At 36.2% G+C, this 24,604-nt stretch overlaps 1 pseudogene; it reads left to right on the forward strand.

Moving 5' to 3' along the window:
• The first annotated feature begins 15,371 nt into the window (after positions 1-15,371).
• Positions 15,372-15,800, forward strand: LOC102954212 (annotated as a pseudogene).
• Positions 15,801-24,604: the final 8,804 nt, after the last annotated feature.

The raw sequence follows: 24,604 nt of genomic DNA on the forward strand, positions 1-24,604 counted from the left end.
TTAAAAAGACAATACCTCATCTGGACAGAATAGAGTACATTAAAATATGTAAGAACACCCCTAAGCCAAATAAATGGGCAGATGACAGGACCAAACAATTCACTTAAAGGGAGATGGAAATAGTAAACTCAAGGACAAATGATCAATAGGCATAAAATATGCTCCAATTTTTGTCTACTAAATTATCAGATTGGTACGAACTGATTTTTAAAAGCAAACTAATGTTGATGAGGTTTCAGGAAAATTGCCACATTGCTGGTCCCTTTTGAAAAGTAATTTAAAATATCTAACAAGAGCCCCACAACATCAATACTTTTTGACCTAATTGTCCTTTTTCTGGGAATTCATGAAATAAATTTCAGGAATAAATCTCCTCAAAGACTTTCATCGCACCATTTATGAATTGTGGGAGTGCAAAAGTAGAACTCTCTGAATAGTAAAAGAAAGGACAGAGGACAGCTAAACAATTTGGGAGGCAACACAATGGAATGATATATGGCCATTAAAATAAAAGTGATGAAAATCTAAAAAGGATTATGATATGTTGAATTAAAAAGTAAAATAAAGTTGTATAGCTTTTATTACAAAAATGATGGTGGATGATACATTTATTTTTTTAATTGCCCTTAATGTTATACATGAAAAGTTTTATTTATGCTAACTATGGAGAGGGCATCATACTACAGTAGAATATGAGAAAGGGAGGGATTATAGAGACGAATGGGGCTGCCATGCAAATCCAGGACCTCCAACATTGTCTAGTTGTACACATGAGCTATCTGGGAAAGTAGGGTCCTAGGAACTTCTATGATGAACTTTTGGTTCCTTATCCTCCTTTCTCTTTTCCCCCTTTTTCTTCTTTCCTTCAACTGGGTGATTCTTTTACTTCACAATCATGGTTTGAGCTTTCTGCCTCCCCGAATCCTGTCAAACTCATAAAGCATTCAAAACATCTGTGTCAGCACTAGATACAAAGATATTTTAAAGTAATGTGATGTACATGAGGTCAAGTTGAGGGAGATAAAAGTCTCCACATCATATAATGCAACCCTTCTCCAGAATGCAAGCTCCATATCTGTCTTCTTCCACCTCTGAATCTTAAGTAAGCATCCGGAACATATTTGGCACATCATAACTGCTCAAAAAAAAACAGATGGTTGGATGGATGGATGGATGGATGGATGATGGATAGATGGATGGGACAAAAAAAATACCCACCTAAGAAGCAAAGACAAACAAGCTTGAAAACCCTAAAACTGAGCAAACCATTGTTATGGAGGACCACATGGTGATCAAGAGGGGCAAGTCAAAAGATGTTTGGAATTGCTGCAGGCCCACACTCGGGGCGCTTGGCTGCAGCCTTTCCTCCATCTTTCCCATAGGCCACACTAAAAGGTGGTGCACTAAGTCAAGATGGATAGTCAGACTGGTTAGAGAAGAAGCCTGTATCCCCCACTAACTCAAATGGTAAAAGCAAAATATGCTTAAGTGAACCCTGAATGTCCCTGATCTATAGGGCTCTTTAGTAGAGACCTTTTCCAATCCTCACTGGCATCTGGACCTAAGACTTCACCCAGATGCATAGAATTAGGGACTGGCATTGAGAGTGAGCCAAGAGGCAGTGAGAGGAGAGTTAATCTCAATACCAAGAATGACTTGGGCTACTGTGTCTGCCCGTGCCCACACTCAGAGAGGAGGAAAGGACATGCTCCACAGAGAAATGAGCTTCATTTAGTAGGCAAGCTATTTGTCTTACAAACAGTTACAACCTACACCGTGTGGTAAATTGAATGCCCTGACCAGCCAACCAAACCTTCAGAAACATAAAATTTTTCTTTCTCCTTGTCTGAGATCAAAAGAACTGAACTTGCTCCTCTGACATACTTTCTCTGCAAACCCAGACCTGCCTCCGAAGGGTAAGTAAAACAAGGGCAAGCATCAAATTGTTACTTTCACCCAGAATTAAATCAGATATATAAGCTGAACAAATGTTTCCCTATGAAACAAACTTACTCCAAGGAACAGAAGGGGAAATTTTTTAAATAAAATTTATATTTTCCATGAGAGTAGAATATATTATATTTATGAAAAGATAATCATCTGAGATAAGACAATTTTACTTTAAGATGAAAACCATGATTACAGAATTTTTAAATGTAGTAGGGGCAGTGAAGAGCATATTAAACATTGAAGAAAACGGAATTAATAATTTAAATTGTCTGTTAAAAAAAGAAAATCTCCTAGATTTCTGAGAGAAGCATAGCGAAATGAAGGAAGATGAGAAAAAAACATCAGAGCAAATCTCTAAGTGGTGATAAAGGTTTGAGAAAAAAAGCACCCACCAGGAGCAGGTAAAATTAATTAAGAGTATACATCTAGAAACATCCTGGGGAAATTTCCAAATGTCAAACAAACAAGAAAGGAGTCGAAGATGAATAGAATTTGAATTTTAAAAATAGGATCAGCCAAAATAAAAATAAGAGAATACCCAATAAAAAAATTTAAAAAAAATGAGAAAATACACAAAACTCCTGAAGGAGTAGAAACCGAGAAAGTGAAAAATGTGAACACTATAAGCAAAGATTGGGGAAGAAAATAAGAAACACCATAAAAAACCAATGACAGAATTAAGAATATATTAGTCATCACAATAAATAGATCAACAGACCCAACCTCTCTATCAAAAGACTAAGATCATATTGAGTCTAAAAGCAAACTCAGAATGATAATGTTTCAAATAAAAGAATGAGTAAAAAGATATAAGGCAACTGTTGGTCTGCCAAAGAACTACAGGGACAATATTAATATAAACAGTTAAATTCAAACCAAAATTTTAAATAAGATAGGGCTAAATTGCTTTGATAAAGGTAAAATTCTCATTTATGATGTCATGAACTTTAGGCACTAAAAATAACATGACATTACAGTAGACGAAGCGAATATTCACAATGAGAGTCTTTACAAACACTACCAACACTTTCATTTCTGACCATGATGGAGTAACTGGAATCAGACCAGCCCTCCTTCCATCAATATCTAGAAAAGTGAACAGAATACATGAGGCAACTGAGTTCAGGCAAGTCTGAGGTCAAAAAAAAGAAAATCACCAATCATGAGGGCACCTGGCTGACTCAGTCGGAAGAGCCTGTAACTCTTGATCTTGGAGTTCAAACCCCACATTGGGTGCAGAGATTACTTAAAAATAATAAGGGGCACCTGAGTGGTGGTTAAGCGTCTGACTTCAGCTCAGGTCATGATCTCAGTCTGTGAGTTTGAGCCCCACGTCGGGCTCTGTGCTGACAGCTAAGAGCCTGGAGCCTGCTTCAGATTCTGTGTCTCCCTCTCTCTCTGCCCCTCCCCTGCTCATGCTTTGTCTCTCTCTGTCTCAAAAATAAATAAAAACATTAAAAATAAAATAAAATAAATAAAACTTTAAAATATTACCAATAATGTAAAAAAACAGAAAAATACAAGCAATTAAAGAAGAGAAAAATCAATCAATTGAAACTGACCCAGAAATGATATACATGTATGTACAAGAACATTAAAACAGTACTATAGCTGTTATTTCATATGTTCAAGAAGCTAGAAAAGGTAGAGCAAGTTAAGTGCAGACACAGTAGATACAAAAAAATGACCCAAATAGACCTTCTTAGAGATGATAATTACAATATCTGGGATGAAACGTACTACAGTGGTTGGGGTTAACAGCAGATTTGACATTGTATAGGAAAAGATTAATGGAGTTGAAGACGTGACAATAGAAACTATCAAGAAGGAAACACAAAGAGTAAGTAGAAGGTGGGGAAGATGGAATAGATGTAGTTTTCCTTATTTCTTCCATTAAATGTAACTAAAAACCCTAGACATTATATCTATATCTATAAACTATATATATGATAAATACACCATTGTGTATTTCACTGGGTCCTCTAATGTCTTAAATCAATTTAAATCAATTAAATCTTCTAAATCTGGAATTTATTTTTTAGGTTTAGTTTCTCTGCTTGTCTCCTGCCCAAACCCTTTATTCCATGGTGTTTCCTTTTCCTATTTTGTGATATCCTTTTCATATATTAAATTCTCTTATGCCATCATGTTTTTGGACCTTTGGTTTCATCAAGTTCTAGATCGTATTTCCTCTAGTACCCCTATTTTTTTAGTTATTGTCCTTTAATGACTTGTTTAAATGTCATCTATTATTATTGCCCTGTTTTTCAAGAATATCCTTTGTGGGGCACCTGGGCATCTGACTTGCTGCTTTCAGCATGGAGCCCACTTCACATCTTCTGTCCCTCTTTGTCTCTGTTCTTCCCTCATTCATGCACTCTCTCTCTCTCAAAAATAAGTTAAAAAAATTTTTTAATTATAAATAAATAAATAAATACAAATGCTACTTTCCTGGTGAAAATATTTTTAAAAAGAATATCCTTTATTATTTTGCCTGTAGTGTTCAAAATTATTATAATCATGTTTAATTTTTAATTAAAAAACTTTAAAATATTTATTTACTTTTGAGAGAGAGAAAGACAGAGCATGAGCAGGGGAGGGGCAGAGAGAGAGGGAGACACAGAATCTGAAGCAGGCTCCAGGCTCCGGGCTGTAAACACAGAGCCCGATGCGGGGCTTAAACCCATGAACCATGAGACGATGACCTGAGCTGAAGTTGGACGCTTAAATGACTGAGCCACCCAGATGCCCCTAATTTTTGATGTTTTTAATGTTTATTTATTTTTAAAAGAGAGAGAGAGGCAGAGAGAGAGGGAGACAGATGATCCAAAGTGGGCACTGTGCTGACAGCATAGAGCCCAACGTGGGGCTTGAGCTCACAAACCCAATCATGAGATCATGATCTGAGCCAAAGTTAGACACTTAACCAATTGAACCACCCAGGCACTCCTCAAAATTATTTTTAAGTGCATGTTGTCAAATTCCATAAGAAATCATTTTGTATTATTTTGAGATTATCTTAAATCATTAAATCAGAAAGTTAGTTTTGTTTTCTTTAGTCAGAAGACTCTGAAAGGCTCTAGAGTGGCAAGAGATCTCAGATTCAAAGAACAAGAGAGCAGTGAGTTCCCTCAGTTTTCTTTTTGCCACAGCTACACCAGACTGGGTGCTGGAGTAGGTGGCAATGTGGAAACATGAATGGAAGCAGGCAAAAAAAGGCCACAACAAAAACTTTCTTCCTCTAGCCAAAGGACCAGGAAAAGGGCAGCCTAGGCTGATAGAAAACTTTTAGAAAATTACTACTTGACTACATCGCAACATCAAAGAAAAATCTGAAGCCCCACTGTAACACAGTCTAGGGAAGGACAAGTGGAGAGCTTAGACTTCCATCCTTGTCAAGCTGTCATGAGGAACCTCAATACTTCCACCAGGGTGGTGTCAGAAAAGGCTCAGATGGATTTTCATCCCTGTCAGGTGGTAAAGAGGCACCCCTCCATTGCATCAGTGGATAGGAAGCCTGGACTCCCACCCCTACCTGGAGGTAATGAGGTGCCCTCTCATAGTAGGATAGTGTCAGAGGAAGCTGAGTGGGAAGCAAGGACTTTTGCCACTACTCAGCAATAACAGGGCCATCCCTTCCTGTAGTGCCAACAGAGGTCATGTGGGGAGCAGGGAGAAGGCATTCCTAACTCTTCCAGCCAGGAAGGTATTAGTGGAGGCCTAGCGGGAATGTGGAATTCCCTTGTAGCCCAACAGTAATGAAAAGTGCCCCACCTTGGGTGTCAAAAGAGGGTGAGTAGGAAATTTGGATTACTACTATTACCTGGCAATATCAAGGCAGTATCAGAGTAAATCAGGTAAAACATAAAGTTTAGGTAAAATAAAAGTCTCATAATATGCCTAAAATGTCCAGCTTTTAATAAAAATCACTCATCATGCCAGGAGCCAGGAAACTCTCCAACTGAAAGAAAAATCACAATCAGTATATCCCTACACTGAGATGCCAAAGATGCTAGAACTCTCTGACAAAAATTTTAAAGCAGTCAAAAGAAAAATGCTCCAATGAGCAATTACAAACATGTTTGAAACAAATGAAAAACTGGGGATTTGCAAGAAACAGAGTCTCAGAAAGAAACGGAAGATATAGGGGCACCTGGGTGGCTCAGTTGGTTAAGCGTCCAACTTTGGTTCAGGTCATGATCTCACGAATCATGAGTTTGAGCCCTGCCTCAGGCTCTATGCTGATAGCTCACGGCCTGGAACCTGCTTCAGATTCTGTGTCTCCTTTCTCTTCCCCTCATCTACTCATGCTCTGTCTCTCTCAAAAGTAAATAAATACTAAAAAAAAAAAAAAGAAATAGAAGATATAAAGAAGACCAAATGAAACATTCGAACTGAAAAATACAATAACCAAAATAAAGGACTCAATGGGTGGGCTCAGGAGTGGAGTGGAGAGGATATGGGAAAGAAATCAGTAAATTGGAAGTCACATCAATTGAAATTATCCAACCTGAATAACAGAGAGAAAATATACTGAAAAAAAAAAAATGAACAAAGCCTAAGGAACCTGTGAGGCTTTAACAAAAAATATAATATTTTTGTCATCAAAGTGACAGAAGGGGAAGAGAAAGAGGTCAGAGATGAAAAAGTACTAAAAAAAATAGCTGGACAGTTTGGCAAAAGATATAAACTTTCAGATTCAAAAAGCTTTAATGAACCCTAAACAAAACACCAAGAGTTTCATCGTCAACTTTCTGAAAACTAAAGACAAAACAAACAAACAAAAAACAACTTGAAAGCAGTAAAAGAGAAATAACACCTATCTAGGGGCAATACAATTAGGGTGACAAAGGAGTTATTATTGGAAACCATAGAGGCCAGAGGGAAGTGACACAATATTTTTCAACTGTTCAAAGAAAAGAAATATCAACTCAGAATCCTGTATCCAGAGAAAATATCCTTCAGGAATGAAGAATAAATCAAGACATTCTCAGATGAAGGAAAACTAAGAAAATGTGCTGCCAGAAAACCTACACAAAAGAAAGACTAAAGAAATTTCTCTAAACAGAAAGGAAACAATAAAAAAAGAAATCTTGGAACATCTGGAAGGAATGAAGAACACAGTAGGCAAAACTATGGGTAAATACAAGAGACGCTCCTTCTGTTGAATCTTCTAAATTGTATTTGATGGTTGAAGAAAAAGTATAGCACTGTTTGAAATGCTTTGAATTTTCTGTAGAGGAAATATATCTGACAATGATACATAAAGAGGGGAGAATAAAGGGACATAAAGGCAAGTAAGATTTTGAACTGGTAAAATGAGAATACCAGTACACTGTGATAAGTTATATATACAAAATACCTATAGATAGCTAAGTAATGCTTAGAGCAGCCACTAAAAATCTATACAAAGATATACACTACAGACAATACGAAAGATAAGTCAAGATGGAATTCCAAAAATGTTCAAGTAACCCATAGATGATAGGAAATAGAAAACAGAGATATGAAAAACAGAACAAACAGCAAGCAAAAAAGTAAAATGGGAAACTTAAGCCCTAATATATCCATAATTCCATTACATGTAAATGGTCTAAATATATCAATTAAGGGACAGATATTGACAAAATTGATTAAAAGACCTGACCAAACTACAAGAAACCCATTTTAAATACAGTGATATAGACAAGTTGAAAGTAAAAATATATGAAAAGATATATCATGCAAACAAACATTAATCAAAATAGACCAGAAATGGCTATATTAATATCAAGTAAAGTAGACTTTAGAGGAATGAAAGTTATTAGAGACAGAGAGAGACATTATATTATGATAAAAAATTAATCCACAAAGACAATACAGCAATCCTTAATCTGTATGCACTAAAATATAAAGCTGAAAAATGTGGGTGCCTAGGTGGCTCAGTTGGTTGTGTCTAACTCTTGATCTCAGCTCAGGACTTGATCTCAGAGTTGTGAGTTCCAGCCCTGTGTTCCGCTCCCCACTGGGCATGGACACTACTTACAAAAAAAAAAAAAAAAAAAAAAGCTGCAAAATGTGAAGCAAAAACTGGTAGAACTTAAAGATGAAATAAGAAAAGTCTCACAATTGGAGTGCCTGGGTGGCTCAGTTGATTAAACCTCCGACGCTCGGTTTTGGCTCAGGTCATGGTCTCACAGTTCATGAGTTTGAGCCCCACATCAGGCTCTGCATTGACAGTGTGGAACCTGCTTGGGATTCTCTCTCTCCCTCTCTCTCTACCCCACCCCACTTTTTCTCTCTCTCAAAATAAAGAAATAAACTTAAAAAAAGGTTATCTTTGAAAAAAAAAGAAAAGAAAAACCCACAATTCTGCTGGAGACTTCCACACTCCTCTCTTAACAATTGGTAGAACAGCTGGACAGAAAATCACAAATATGTAGAAGAACTCAACACCACCAACAACCAAAAGTATTTAATCAACATTTATAGAAAATTCTATCCAAAAAGAAAAGAACATACATTCTCTTCAAGTGCCTACAGGAAATATGCCAAGATAGACCACATTTTGGGCCATAAAAGAAATATCAACAAATTTAAAAGAATTGGAATAATAGTGTGGTCTTCAAGCACTTGGAATCAAACTAGAAGTCTATAACAGAGAGGTAATAGGAAAATCTCCAAAATCTTGGAAACTAAACAACACTAAATGACTTCTGAATAATCCATGAATCAGAGAGAAAATCTCAAGGAAAAATTTTTAAAAAATACAATTGAAGTGAATGAAAGTGAAAATACAACATATCAGAATTTGAAAGACACATCTAGAGAAGGGCTAAGAGGAAAATGTATAACAGTAAATGCATACAGAAAAGAGGAAAGGTCCTAAATTAATAATATAAGCTCCCATATCAAGAATCTAGAAAAAGAGAGAAATAAACTCAAAGCAAGGAGCAAGGAGATAAATATAAGGACAGAAATCAATGAAATTTTAAATTGAAAAACAATAGAGATAATAAATGAAGCAAAGGTCTCATTCTTTGAAAAGATCAATTTGGTTGAGAAATATCTGGCAATATTAGCGAGAGAGAGAGAGAGAGAGAGAGAGAGAGAGAGAGAAAGCATCTTTACCAATATCAGCAATAAAACAAGAAGAATCACTACAGACTGCAGACATCAAAAGTTTTAGGGAATATTAAAACAACTCTACACACATAAATTTGAAAATATAGATGAAATGGACTAAATTCCTTGAAAAACACAACCTACCACAACCCAATATTAAATAGATTATTTGAAAATGCCTATAACATAAGAAATTTAATTTGAAACTTAAAAATTCATCCCAAAGAAATCATTGGGCCCAGAGAGCTTCACTGGAAAATTCTACCAAACGTATAAAGATTTCACACAAATTTAGTACAATCTCATCTCAAAAAGAGAAAAGAAGGGGACACTTCAAATGCATTTTATGAAGATAGTTTTACTCTTCTACCAAAACCAGACAAAGAAGTACAAAAAATAAAATAAAAAAAGAAAGAAAACTACAGACTGATATCAGTCATCATACAGAATTATAAAATCCCTTAACATATATTAACAAATAGAATTGGGGCGCCTGGGTGGCTCAGTCGGTTGGGCGTCCAACTTCGGCTCAGGTCATGATCTCGCGGTCCTTGAGTTCGAGCCCCGCGTCGGGCTCTGTGCTGACAGCTCAGACCCTGGAGCCTGTTTCGGATTCTGTGTCTCCCTCTCTCTCTGACCCTCTCCTGTTCATGCTCTGTCTCTCTCTGTCTCAAAAATAAATAAACGTTAAAAAAAATAAAAAAAAAAACAAATAGAATTTAGCAATATATTAAAAGAATTATTCACCATGATCAGGAGGAGTTTGTTTTTAAAATGAAGACTGATGCACCAAATGTCCATTGATGGATGAATGGATAAAGATGTGGTATATATGTACAGTGGAATATTATTCGGCAATCAAAAAGAATGAAATCTTGCCATTTGCAACTACATGGATGGAACTAGAGGGTATCATGCTAAGCGAAATTAGTCAGAGAAAGACAAATATCATATGACTTCACTCATATGAGGACTTTAAGATACAAAACACATGAACATAAGGGAAGGGAAGCAAAAATAATATAAAAACAGGGAGGGGGACAAAATATAACAGACTCTTAAAAATGGAGAACAGAGGTTTATTGGAGGGGTTGTGGGAGTGGGGGATGGGCTAAATGGGTAAGGGGCATTAAGGAATCTACTCCTGAAATCATTGTTGCACTATATGCTAACTAACTTGGGTGTAAATTAAAAAAATAAATAAACATGGTTAAAATTAAAAAAACAAAAAGGTGGTGCAATATTTAAAAGTCAATCAAGGGGCACCTGGGTGGCTTAGTCAGTTAAGCCTCTGACTTAAGCACAGGTCATGATCTCACAGTTCCTGGGTTCAAGCCCCATGTCAGGCTCTGTGCTGACAGCTCTGAGCCTGGAGCCTGCTTCGGATTCTGTGTCTCCCTCTCTTTGCCCCTCCCCCACTCATTCTCTCCCTCTCTCTCTCTCCACCCCCCCAAAATAAATAAACATTAAAAAATAAAAAATAAATAAAAGTCAATCAATGTGATCTACCATATTTATGGGCTAAAGAAAAAATCACATGATCATATCAAGTGATGCAGAAAAAGTATTTGACAAAATCCAACACCAATCCATGATTAAAACTTTAAGAAAAATAGGAATACAGGGAACTTCCTCAGGTTGATGTAGCACATATACAAAAAATCTGCTGCTAACATTATACTTGATGATAAAAGAATGAATGCTTTTTGCCTAAGTCTGGGGAAAAGAGAAGGATGTCTGCTATGTCACTCTTATTCAGCTTAGTGCTGGAAGGCCCAGCCAGTGCAATAAGACAAGAAAAAATACAAAGGATATCACTCAGAAAGAAAGAAATAAAACTGTCCCTCATTACAGATGACATAATTGTTTATGTAGAAAATCCCAAGGAATCTACAAAAACATCCTATAACTAATAAGTGAGTTCAGCAAGGTCACAGGTTCTAAGATTAAAAAAAAATTGTTAATCAGTTGCATTTCTAAATATATAACAATAAACATGGCACAAAAATTGTAAATGCAATACCACTTACAATTGCTCAAAATAAAATAAAAAACTTAGGTGTAAATCTAAAAAACATATACAAGGCTTGTATCCTGGAAACTATAAAATGCTAATGAAAGAAATCAAAGAAGTTCTAAATAAATAGAGAGACCTATTATGCTCATGTTTTGGAAGAGTCAATATAGTAAAATATCAGTTGTCCCCAAAATTGATAAGCAGGTTTAATGCAATTTCTATCAAAATCTCAACAAGATTTTTTGTAGATATATACAAGAGTTTTTAAAAATCATATGAAGAGGCAAAAAAACTACAATAGCTGAAACAATTTTGAAAAAAAGGAAGTGGAAGGAATCAATCTATTGAATTTTAAGATACACAGTAATCAAGACCTAAATCAGACAAGAAACCTGTATCAAGAATATATAAAGTGGAGTGCCTAGCTGGCTCAATCAGTGGAGAATGTGACTCTTAATCTCAGGGCCATGAGTTCAAGTCCCATGTTGAATGTGAAGCCTACTTAAAAAAAAAAGAAAAAAGAATATATAAAGAATTCTAACAGCTCAAATATAAGAAGGAAAACAACCCAACTGTTAAAATTGGCAAAAATTGAAACAGATAATTTCACAAAAGATGATATAAAGTGACAATACACAAGTATCATCAATCATCTGGGAAATGGAAATCAAAACCTCAATGAGATATCATTACACATTCACTTTAATGGCCAAATTTTTTCTTTTTCTTTTTTTTGCCTTTAGAAGAATGTGCCTTCTTTATTAGCTTATTTCCTGGTTATGTTATAGATTTTGTTACTATTGTGATAGTTTTACTATGTAAAGAATCATGTCTTTTTTTTCTCTTTTTTTTGGATTTATTATTTATCTATTTATTTATTTATTTTAATATAATTTATTGTCAAATTGCCTAACATACAGTGTGTACAGTGAGCTCTTGGTTTTGGGGGTAGATTCCCACGGTTCATCACTTACATACAACACCCAGTGCTCATCTCAACAAATGCCCTCCTCAATGCCCATCTCCCATTTTCCCCTCTTCCCCAACCCCGAACAACCCTCAGTTTGTTCTCTGCAGCTAAAAGTCTCTTATGATTTGCTTCTCTCCCTCTCTGTTTGTAACTATTTTTTCCCCTTGCATTCCCCACAGTCTTCTGTTAAGTTTCTAAAGTTCCATATATGAGTGAAAACATATGATATCTGTCTCTCTCTGACTGACTTATTTCGCTTAGCATAATACCTTCCAGTTCCATCCACGTTGCTGCAAATGGCATGATTTCATTCTTTCTCATTGCCAAGTAGTATTCTAGTGGCCAGAATTTAAAACACTGATATCAGTGACAATGTGGAACCACTGAAACTCCTATGTTGCTGATGAGAATGTAAATTGCATGGCCACCACAGAAAAAAAGTTTAGTAGTTTCTTATAAAGTTACATGTACACTTAGAATACAACCCAGAGAAATGAAACTATAGGTCACATGAAGACTTGTACACAAATATTTATAGCAGCTTTAATGGTTGTAGCCCAAACTGGAAAAAATCCCAATGCCCACTAACTGGTGAGTGGATAAACAAATTGTGGTATATCCATACAATGAAGCACAACTCAGTAACAAAGAGGAATGAACTAGTGACACTAACAACTACTTGGATGAATCTCAAAATATTATGCAAACCAAGAAATCAGACACAAAAGAGTATAATATCTATTAGTCCCTTTATATGAAATTCTAAAGAGGCAAACCCAATTCCTGGTAACAGGAAACAGAAGAGTTGCTGTTTTGGATCAACATTGAGGGGAGAGGGAAGAGGTTGGATTGGGAAGGCCACAAGGGAACTTTTTGGAATGATGGAGATGTTCTCTATCTTGACTGGATCATGGGTCACACTAAACAAAATGCACACTTAAAATGAGTACATTTTAATGTATGTTTTTATTTTATACACAATTAGGTTTTGTTTAAATCAATAAAATTGACTTAAAAGAAACAATTCTCAGCCTTTGATAGATCCAAGAAGGAAATAGAGGAAGTGAATAATATATTTAATTATGATAGATGAGAGAAAAATGAATAGAATATTCTATGCATATATTATTCTCAGAACAGCTTTTAAATTGATGATCTCATAGGTTACCAAGAAAAAAATTAATCCAAAGAAGGAGGATTTCATTGATATGTTCACATACTGAAATGCAATAAAATAAGAAATGGATTGCAAAATAATAAATAAGCATCACTTGGAAAATTAAAAATGCCCTCATAAATAAAGCTTAAGTCAAAAACAAAATAAGATTGCAACTATAGGCTGGAAAATAATTATGATAACACTGTATCAAACTTATGAGATGCTAAGGTAATGCTCAGAGGATAATTCATAATTTTTAATGTTATTTACTGTGAAACAAAGAAGACTAGAAATAAATGAACTAAACATTCATTTCAAGAAGTAAAAAAGGAAATTTTACTAGACCTTCCTAAAGAAAGAGAAAATAATGAATAAGGTTAAAGTTGATGAATTGAAAAAAAAGGAAACCAAGAATTAAGCCTACATTTTGTTTTAAAAAATAGTAACAATAAGACAGAATTCTGGCAAAATTAATAAATAGAGAGGGATAAGAAAGAAAAACTAAATTAACATATTTGGGTTACATCAGTGAAAATGGCAAGGCAAGGCCATTCAGAAATTCGCTCCTTCATAAAAACAATGAGAAAACTGGCAAAAGTGGTCAAAATCAACGTTTTCAGAACTCTGGAAATCTACCAGAGGCTTGAAGTTATGTGGGAAGTGTTTGTTCAAGGAAAACAGCTGAATCTCAGTAAGAACATAAAACTTTGTGATATTTTAATTGATTTAATCCAATCTACATTCTCCAGATCTTCAGTATACTTGAAAACTAAGAGTCTGCCTTTGGGGTGAAAAACAGTAGCCTGGTGGCTAATAGACTGAGCAGAACAGTACTGTACCTCCTTCAAAGTTTTATTTCCCATCACTTTTCATGATCTGACCTATCTTGTGCATCCTTGGAAGACTCCATGTTCAATGCTATCTTCATTTGACCTGGTTGAGTGCTTGCCCAGTGCAAGAAACCTCTTCCCTAGAGGTGTTTGTCTAAAACTATTACCAGCAATTGTTTAACTTCCTGACTCCCTGAGATGGTAGAAAATAGTTGGACCAAGCAATAGACAAAACAAAAAAGCTTAATGAAAGAATCTGGGGGAGCACCTGGGTGGCTTGGTTGGTTGAGTGTCCAACTCACCGTTGTGGGATTGAGCCCCACATTGGGCTCTGTGCTCACAGCATGGAGCCTGCTTGGGATTCTCTCTCTCCGTCTCTCTTTGCCCCTGCCCTGTTTGTGTGCTCTCTCGCGCTCTCTCTCAAAAATAAATAAATAAATAAACTTAAAAAAAAAATCTGGGGAATGAGATATGCATTGGGCTTTGCAAAATCTCTGAAATTACATTAAAATTTCAGCTTTTTTTTTTCTTCAGAAATCCACAAGCTTATCCTAAAACTCACATGAAAGTACAAGGGACTAAGAATAGCCAAAACAACCTTGAAAAAGAAAAAGTTAGAACACTCCAATGTCCCAATTTAAAAAGTTTTTTAATGTTTATTTATCTTTGAGAGAGAGATAGAGCATGAGTGGGTGAGGGACAGAGAAAGAGAGAGAGAGAGGGAGACACAGAATCTGAAGCAGGCTCCAGGCTCTGAGCTGTCAGTACAGAACCCAAAGTGGGCTAGAATTCACGAGCTGTGAGATCATGACCTGAGCAGAAGTTGGACACTTAACTGACTGAGCCACCCAGGCACCCACCAACTTCCCAATTTTAAAACTTAGTACAAAGCTGCAGTAATCAAGACAGTGTGGTAAAGGCATAAGAAGAGACATGTAGATCAACGGTATAGAATTGAGAGTCCAGAAGTAAGTAAAGCCATGTATCTATGTTCAGTCAGTTAATTTCCAATAAGGGTGCCAAGAAGCTTCAATAAGGAAAGAATAGTCTTCTCAATAAATGGTGCAGGAATAACTGAGTATCCACATGCATAAGAATAAAGTTGGACTCTTACTTCACACCATATAGGAAAATTAACTCAAAGTGGATCAAAGGTAAAACACAGACTAAACTTATAAAACCCTTAGAAGAAAACTAAATTTTAATTTGGATTTTTAATTACACATTATTTTCTTTGATATAACATCTAAAGCTCAAGCAACCAAAAGGGGGAAAGAGATAAATTGAATTTTCCCAAAACCTAAAACTTCCTCTTTTGCTCAGACACATGGTGCCGGCAGCATGGGCAAGTGGCCAGGTATTCATACTGCCAGGAAGTTCTGTAGTCACTGACGAGACTAGAAGTGGCATGATGAATAGTACGAGAAAGCCCAGTTGGGTGCAGCCCTGGAAGCCAACCCTCTTGGAGGCACTTTTCATACCAAGGGAATTGTGCTGGGCAAGTAGAGATGGAAGCCATACAGCCAAATTCTGCCATCAGCAAGTGTGTTAAGGTCCAGCTGATCAAGAATGGGGAAAAAAGTCACAGCCTTTGTACCCAATTATGTTGTTTGAATTTTATTGAGGAGAATCATGAAGTTCTGTTTGCTGGATTTGATCGCAGAGGCCATGCTGTTGGTGATGTTCCTGGAGTTCACTTTAAGGTTGTCAAAGTAGCCAGTGTCTCTCTTGGCCTTATACAAAGGCAAGAAGGAAAGACAAAGATCATGAGTTTTGATGGTGAAAACATGATAGCAATAAATTTCATGTTCCAAAAATTTTTTTTTAAACTTGAATGCTTTAAAAGAGACTATCAGGGCCCCTGCGTGTCTCAGTTGGTTGAGCGTCTGACTTTGGCTCAGGTCATGATCTCGAGGTTCATGAGTTCAAGCCCTGCATCAGGCTCTGTGCTGACAGCTCAGAGCCTGGAACCTGCTTCAGATTCTGTGTGTGTGTCTCTCTTTCTGCCCCTCCCCTGCTGACACTCTGTCTCTTGCTCTCAAAAATAAACATTAAAAAAATAATAAAAATAAAAGAGACTATCAAGAAATCGAAGCATTGTCAACAATAACCAAACCACGGAAAGAACCCAAGTGTCCTTCAACTGATGAATGGATAAATATACTTATCATATATATATGATATATATATATACGTGTATGTTATATACATATATATACATATATACATACATACACACACACAATGGAATATAATAATAAATACATACACATAATTGACTATTACTCAGCCATCAAAAAGAATGAAACCTTGCCATTTGCAATGATGTGGATGGAGCTAGAGTGCATTATGCTAAGCAAAATAAGTCAGTTAGAGAAAGACAAATATCATATGATTGCACTCCTATGTGGAATTTAAGAAACAAGACAGATGAACATATGGGACGTGGGAAGGAAAGAGAGGGAAACAAATCATAAGAGACTCTTGATGATAGAGGACAAACTGAGGGTTGATGGAGGGAGGTGGGTGGGGGATGGGCTAGATGGGTGATGGGTATTAAGGAGGGCACTTGTGATGAGCACTGGGTGTTGTATATAAGTGATGAATCACTGAATTCTACTCCTGAAACCACTATTACAGTATATGTTAACTAACTAGAATTTAAATAAAAATGTTTTAAAAAGAAATTTAAAAAGCTGAAAAGGCAGTCCATAAGATGGAAGAACATATTTTCAAATTATATGAGAATCATGTATCTGATAACTGACTTGTATCCAGAATATATAAAGACCTTCTACAACTTAACAATAAAAAGACAAATAATTTAAGATAACCCAATAGGCAAAGGATATATATGCCTTATGGAAATGTAAATAAAAACCACAATGAGATACCACTCCACACCCCCTAGGATGACCATAATTTAGAAGATAGACAATAAAAGCTGGTAGCAAGGATGTGGAGAAGTTGGAACTCTCTCACACACACTGCTAGAAGTGATGTATAATAGTAAAGCCGTTTTGAAAACCTGTTCAGTAGTTCCTCAGAAAGATAAACATAGAGTTACCCTATGACCCAGCAATTCCACCTCTAGGTATATGCCCAAGAGAATTGAAAATACGTGTTCATACAAAAACCTGTACCTGAATATTCAGCATTATTCATAATAGCCAGAAAATGGAAACAACCCAAACACTCATCAAGGGTGAATATTATTCAGCCACGAAAAGAAATGAAATACTGATACATTTTATAGTGTGGATGAATCTTGAAAATATTGTGCTAAATGAAAGAAGCCAGACATGAAAGGCTGCATATTGTGTGATCCCATTTATATGAGATGTCCAGATGAGACAAATTCATAGAGACAGAAAATATATCAGTGTTGCCAGGGGCTGAGAGGGAGGGGACGGAGTGACAGCTTAATGGGTGCCAGATCTCTTCTTGGAGTGATGAAAATATTTTGGAATTAGACAGTGGTGATGGTTGTAAAACCTGTAAATATATTAAAAATCAGTGAATGGTTCACTTTAAAAGAGTGAATTTTATGATATGTGAATTATATCTCAATACAAAAATTTATAACGTTGGGAATAATGAAGGAGTTTTAACCAAAGATCTAGACAGAAAAATGTTATTTGTAAGCACATATTACATAGAAATTACAAAAATGCTCTATGCTCCAAAAACTTAAAAAAAAATTTTTTTTAAGGGGTGGGGGGGAATCCCAAGCAGGCCCCATGCTCAGCATGGAGCCTGATGTGGGGCTCAATCTCACAACCGTGAAATCATGACCTGAGCCAAAATCAAGAGTCAGTTGCTTAAGTGATGGAGACATCCAGGTACCCTCCAAAATTAAAAATTTGAATGAACTAGATTATTTTATGAGCATATGTATTCCCACAATGGACTCAAAAAGAAACAGAGAATGTGTATAGACTATAAATCATCGCTGAATTCAAGATGGTTGTCAGAGAATTGTACCAAAAGGCATTAAATCTATATTATTTCATCAGTAGATCTCTCAAACTCAGGTCTGATAACACTTATATACACACACAGAAAAGAAAACTAATAACGAGTCATGCTTTGGGTTATGGATATAAAATTTCTTTAAAAAAATAAAAGAATGATTGGATCCAGATGTACATTAAAAAATCATACACCACCACCAAATAGGGCTCATTATGAGAATAGAAGGTCAATTCAATATTAAAAGTCCACTATTATAACTAATCATATTAATGTCAAAAATGGGAAACCATATTAAGCTCTTTACATACCAAAGATAATAGTTACACAATTTTATGTGTTTTAACCTACATCAAATCAAATGTCTAGAAACATTGTAATTAAAATCAGAAAGAAGACAAGACCCTCAACCATCAATGTTACTTAACTTCATTATATAAGTGCTTGCCAACACGATTAGATAAGAAACTTTACCAAACCCATGGGCAACATTTAAATATTTAACAAGGAGATAGTGATATAAACTAATACATTCATTAGTTAGAATTTAGTCTCTTTTGCTTTCTAAGAAACTAAGATATATCATAAAATTGCCAATTAATAAAGGTTATAGTTAATTTTTTTTTTCAACGTTTTTTATTTATTTTTGGGGCAGAGAGAGACAGAGCATGAACGGGGGAGGGGCAGAGAGAGAGGGAGACACAGAATCGGAAACAGGCTCCAGGCTCCGAGCCATCAGCCCAGAGCCCGACGCGGGGCTCAAACCCACAAACCACGAGATCATGACGTGAGCCAGAGTCGGATGCTCAACTGACTGAGCCACCCAGGCATCCCTTAGATAGATCATTCTAATAACTTCCAAACCATTTGTTGATTTTTAGAAATTGTCGGTACAGTTTTGTAAAACATAGACATCCTAATTAAATGATGCTGTCTCTGAACTATAATGTAACACCTGAATTGTACCAGATTCTTTAAATGATTTACCATTCCTTGGTGGTCAGTGAGTGGTTTGGTTAAATGCATGTCTCTTAATGTCCAAAACACTGTTCACAGTGCTGACTCACCTCTCAGCTTCTGCTGGAATTTTTTGGCCTTTAAAATATTTGGGATTTTATATATTTAATTTCTATTAAATAAGACATAAAATTATTTACTATAATGTATTTAATTTTAAAAGTCATTTATTAATCTTCATTTACTTTCAATCCATGGGGCTTCATAAGCACTATTTTTGGTCAAATAATGGCCAAAGCAACATTAATTATTTAATAAATTAAAGAACACAATTTATTAAAGAAAAATAAAAGAAATTTAAGAATTATTACTTTTTACTTTTGTCATTAAATAACAAATATATTTCTGATAATTTACCAATTGAATATATTTTCCTTTTGAATCAGTACTTTATCTTATTTAAAAGGGTATACTCGTGGGGCGCCCGGGTGGCTCAATTGGTTAAGCGTCTGAATTCAGCTCAGGTCATGATCTCACAGTTCGTGGGTTTGAGCCCTGCATCGGGCTCTATGCTGACGGCTCAGAGCCTGGAGCCTGCTTTGGATTCTGTGTCCCTCTCTCTATCTCTCCCTCACTTGTACTCTGTCTCTCTCTCTCTCAAAGATAAGTAAACATTAAAAAAGTTTTTAAAAATAATAAAAGGGTATTCTCTTTATTTCTATAAAATTTCAATTTTTCTTTCGTTTTATATATTTAAACATTTTTAATTTGGGAGCATTTAGTTTTTAATTTGGGAACATTAATTGTCCCATATACTTAGTAAAGCTTTCTATTAAGCTAAATATATCATTGATATATTTATTATATATTATATTATATATGTTATATTTAGCAGAGAGAGAGAGAGAGAGAGAGAGAGAGAAAATCTTAAGCAGGCTCCTCGCATGGAGCCTGTTGGGGGGCTCGATCTCATGACCCTGGGATCATGACCTGAACCGAAATCAAAAGTCATACACTTAACCGACTGAGCCACAGAGGCATCCCTATCATCGATATTTAAATTAATGGATAGTTTAAAGTAAAATCTCTTTTTAAAAAAGAGTAATTTTTAACCTTTTGCTTCTATGACACAATTTTTGTTCAATTGATAAACTTGAAATGAATTTCAAACCGCTTTTGTAATTCTGACGTTACAGCCGAGCATCCTAATTTTCATGGTCTCAACTCCCAAATCTTCAGATATATTATAAATTTTTCCTGATGTTACATGATGTATGGTAATAAATTAAGAAAACCTTTACAATTACTTACTTGGTTTATATATTTTATTGCATCATTCAAGGGTAATTGAATTCAGTGACTTGGACAGTGCCAAATTAAAACATTCAAAAATTTCCCTAAATTTTGGCTGAAACTGCAGACTCTGTCCCTTGCTAATCACAGGCACTGTGTGTATAAAATCAAATAAGGTTTTCATGAAAATATTTCTCATTGAAACCATTTTTCTCATGTGTCAACAATAAATTTTGATAAATTATTTCAGATGTTGTTCCTTCCTGCTTCATGAGATCAACAAAAACCACTAAATTATCTTCAAAGTCTTGAATTTCACATTTTAAGTAAATTATTAAAAACTAGTTTATATGAAACAGTTGAAGCTTCATCAATAATGATTGAAATTTTACTGCCTTGATTTATACATTTTCCAAAAAGTTGTTTTCTCATATGAGCAGATAAATATTTTGCACAAACAACTCCATAAATTTAGATTGCTACAGTAAGCCCATATTGATATTGCTCTTTTTTAAAGTTCTATTAAATATTTTATGTTTGACAATGTTCAATTATTTTTTAACCATACAGATGGTGTTTTCATTTGCTGTATCAATACTGTGATGCATTTTTTCAGAGGTTTTTACTATTGCCAGTGGTTTTTATATGAACCTGATTTATAACCTTTTTTATAATCTTCCTCATTGACGAGGGAAATTTTTCTTTATTTAAACCATGAATTTTGGGGTGCCTGGGTGGCTCAGTCGGTTAAGCGTCCGACTCTTGATTTCAGCTCAGATCATGATCTCACAGTTGTGAGGCTGAGCCCTGTGTCGGGCTCCTCGTTGGGTGTGAAGCCTGCTTAAGAGTCTCTCTCCCTCCTATAGATGCTGGAGAGGATGTGGAGAAACAGGCAGCCTCTTGCACTGTTGGTGGGAATGCAAACTGGTGTAGCCGCTCTGGAAAACAGTGTGGCGGTTCCTGAAAAAATTACAAATAGATCTACCCTATGGCCCAGCAATGGCACTGCTAGGAATTTACCCAAGGGATACAGGAGTGCTGATGCATAGGGGCACTTGTGCCCCAATGTTTATAGCAGCACTTTCAACAATAGCCAAATTATGGAAAGAGCCTACATGTCCATCAACTGACGAATGGATAAAGAAGATGTGGTTTATATATACAATGGAATACTACTTGGCAATGAGAAAGAATGAAATCTGACCGTTTGTAGCAACGTGGATGGAACTGGAGAGTGTTATGCTAAGTGAAATAAGTCATACAGAGAAAGACAGATACCATATGTATTCACTCCTTTGTGGATCCTGAGAAACTTAACAGAAGGCCATGGGGGAGGGGAAGGGAAAAAAAAGTTAGAGAGGGAGGGAGCCAAACCATAAGAGACTCTTAAAAACTGAGACTAAACTGAGGGTTGATGGCAGGTGGGAGAGAGGGGAAAATGGGTGATGGGCATTGAGGAGGGCACCTGTTGGGATGAGCTCTGGGTGTTGTATGGAAACCAATTTGACAATAAGTTTCATGTAAAAAAAAAAAGAGTCTCTCCCTCTACTCCTGCCCCTCCCCTGCTCTCACTCTCTCTCTCAAACAAACAAACAAACAAACAAACCATGAGTTCTAACAGAACATAAAACATTTGATGAAAGTATAGCACTTTCAAGGTTTAATTGTAAACAAGTTTTGTACCCTGATCATCTGAGTAATATTTACACGCTAACTATAGAGAGTCACTCATGTTACTTTTGTTGGAATAACTGAGTTGTTTTCACTCCATGTATACAATTTCTTTATTTTATTTTGCTCTGTTTCTTACGCAGCATCAAAAGATGTCCCGGGTATTGGTTTCCACTTGGTATCAGAAGCTATCCCAGGGACGGCTCGTTATTAACATTAACATATTAACATATTCTTCCTTGTTCTTCCATGGTCAGAAGATTCATGTTTATAATATTTGTTTGTTTATCTTTTAGAGAGAGAGAGAGAACGCAGGTAACGCACTCGTGTGAGTGAGGGAGAGGCAGAGGGAGACAGAGTATCTTAAGCAGCAAGGATTCGCACTCAGCACACAGTCAGACTTGGGGCGCGATCTCACAACCCTGGCTGGGATCAGGCACTGGAAGCAAGAGTCAGATGCTCAACCGACCGAGCTACCCAGGTACCCCTTTGTTTATAATATTTTAAAAGAACATGAAGAAACTTACCCAAGCTCTACTGTGTCTTCACTCTGGGTTTCATTTTTAATATTTTATTATTAGGTTTATAAACCTCGGAACACTGCACTATGACACAAAGAATTATAGTATATAATTATAGTATACTATAGTATACTAACTGTATACTAACTGTATATATATACTAGTATAGTATACTATACTAACTGAAATATTTAGAGGCAGGGCCAATTACATAATTTGGGTGTAATAATAAATTTTGAATTCTCCCCACACAGTGGTTCTCAAACTTTTTGGTCTCAGAATTCTTTTACAGAGTTAAAAATTAGCTAGGGCAGCCTTAAATCTTTTGTTTATGTGGGTTACATTTATCAATACTTACGGTATTAGAAGTTACAATTGAGAACTTTTCATTTGTGTATTTATTCAGTAAAAAAAAATAACAATAATAGCCTGGGGAATGCTAACAAAGAATTTTTTATGAAAATAATTGTTTTCCCAAATAGTGAGAAGAGCACCATTGTTATACATTTTTGCAAATCTCTTTAATGTCTGGCTTAATAGAATTCAGCTGGATGCTGAGGGCCGCTTCTGCCTTCAATCTGTTGTGATATCGCTCATCACGTGGCCTCTGGAAAACTCCGCTTACACTCACGGAACAAGAGTGAAAGAGGCAAATGATGTGGTGGTGTCATTAGATGTTTTCTCCTCAGAGATTCCTGAAGGGGTCTCAGAGAACCTCAGAGGTCACTAACCCACAGGCTGGGAAGCACTGTCCTCAAGTACAGAGTGCTTCTGAGAGCGTGTGCCGTGAAGTCATGCTGCCTTCCACGAAACAGGCCAAGCTGGAAGGGAATGCTCCAAAATTGCTCAGATGTCACTATGACGGGAGACCCGCCTACTGGCAGTTATCGAGTGCTACAGCCATCAGCGTGAACTAATGGGTTTACATTGGAATCTATATCATTAACTGATTTTGCTGTACCTTGCTGTTACTGATACACTATTTACCAACTGGTAGGCATGTTTTTCAAAATTTGAAAATGAGTAGATCATACTGGTACCTACCACAGAATATTAGCTCTGCTAAGAATTATACATTAAAAAAAATTTTTTTTCTTAATGTTTATTTATTTTTGAGACACAGAGAGAGAGAGAGGGAGCACGCACGTGCGCGCGAGCGTGGGGGAGGGACAGACAGAGAGAGAGAGAGGAAGACACAGAATCTGAAGCAGGCTCCAGGCTCTGAGCTGTCAGCACAGAACCCGATGCCCGCCTCGAACTCACGGAGTGCAAGATCAGGACCTGAGCTGAAGTCAGACGCTTAACCGACTGAGCCACCCAGGTGCCCCATGAATTATACATATTTTAGATGGAGAGTTATAATTGTCACTCTTGGTTGGAGATGTATTTTATTTTTTTAATGTTTTATTTATTTTTTAAGAGAGAGCATGAGCAGGGGAGGGGCAGAGAGAGAGCGGGGACAGAGGATCCAAAGCCGGCTCCATGCTGACAGGGTGACAGCCGCAAGCCCGATGTGGGGCTCAAACCCATGAGCCTCAAGATCATGACCTGAGCCAAACACATAACATGACCGGAGTCGGACACATAACTGACTGAGCCACCTTGGCGCCCAGTCGGTGATGTATTGACATCTGAAAGCCAAGAAAATAAAAAAAAAAACATTGACAGTAATTAGGGCATTCTGTAAGAAAACCTATTGCAAAGTAAAAATGTATACATATCTGTGTGTGTATCAACATTTATATCGATTTACATCTATATCTACTTTTCCTATACAGCAAGGACCATTCAAACTTACCAAATATATGTAGAACATATATGAAGAACAGAATTTGACTGGGGACATAAGAGAAGCTGTATTATTACCCTAAATGAGAGGGTTCAATATTGTAACTCTTCCCAAATTAATGTATATATTTAACATACCTCTATCAAAACAATGCTATTAACACTGAACTTGATAGAATTATTTTGAAAGTGTTTATATAGGCTTAAATTTGATAAAAAAAAAATTTAAATGTGCAAGGGGAGCAAAACAAAATCCGGAGGAAAAGAGCAGGGTGGGAGTATTGGGTCTGTTTGACTGAACATTAATAATGCATTAAAAATGTGCAGTATGGGGCTCCTGGCTGGTTCAGTTGGTAGAACGTGTGACTCTTG

Source organism: Panthera tigris, chromosome D4 (assembly GCF_018350195.1).
Source record: "Panthera tigris isolate Pti1 chromosome D4, P.tigris_Pti1_mat1.1, whole genome shotgun sequence".
NCBI classification, from domain to species: domain Eukaryota; kingdom Metazoa; phylum Chordata; class Mammalia; order Carnivora; family Felidae; genus Panthera; species Panthera tigris.